This window comes from Populus euphratica, unplaced genomic scaffold (assembly GCF_000495115.2).
Source record: "Populus euphratica unplaced genomic scaffold, PopEup_1.0 scaffold213.1, whole genome shotgun sequence".
Lineage (NCBI taxonomy): Eukaryota > Viridiplantae > Streptophyta > Magnoliopsida > Malpighiales > Salicaceae > Populus > Populus euphratica.
Window position 1 is genome coordinate 95,583 of NW_011499916.1, and position 616 is coordinate 96,198.

General features: G+C 38.6%; 1 long non-coding RNA gene across 1 annotated transcript in view; it reads right to left on the reverse strand.

The window, feature by feature from the left end:
* LOC105134552 (uncharacterized) overlaps window positions 1-280 on the reverse strand; it is a 17,667-nt gene extending 17,387 nt beyond the window's left edge. Inside the window, exon 1 of the long non-coding RNA XR_844012.1 lies at window positions 270-280. This is a non-coding gene — a long non-coding RNA (uncharacterized LOC105134552). The remainder of the gene's footprint in view (window positions 1-269) is intronic.
* Window positions 281-616: the final 336 nt, after the last annotated feature.

Consider the following 616-nt stretch of genomic DNA (forward strand, 5'->3'; position numbering starts at 1 on the left):
TATGTCAAACATTTTGACAACTCCTATATCATTCTACTGTTGTATGTGAATGATATGTTGATTGCAGGATCCAGCATGAAAGAGATTGACAAGCTAAAGCAATAGTTGTCAAAATAGTTTGAAATGAAGGATCTGAGAGCTGCTAAACAAATACTTGGCATGAGAATCATCAGAGACAAAGACAAAGACATACTAAAGCTTTCACAGACAGAGTATGTCAAGAAGGTTCTCAGCAGGTTTAGTATGGATAATGCTAAGCCAGTAAGTACACCTCTGGAGAATCATTTCAAGCTCAGTAAAGACCAATCACCAAAAACTAAGCTAGAATGTGGATACATGGATAAGATTCCATACGCCTCAGCTATTGGCTCCTTAATGTATGTCATGGTCTGTACTAGACCAGACATTGCCCATGTAGTGAGAGTTGTAAGCCGATATATGAGCAATCCTGGAAAGCAGCATTGGGAGGCAGTTAAATGGATCATGAGGTACTTAAAAGGTTCATCGGAGACATGTCTTACTTTCATAGCTGGTGGTTTGAAACTTGAAGGTTTTGTAGATGCTGATCTAGCAGGAGATGTTGATAGCAGAAAGAGTACTACAGGATATATATACA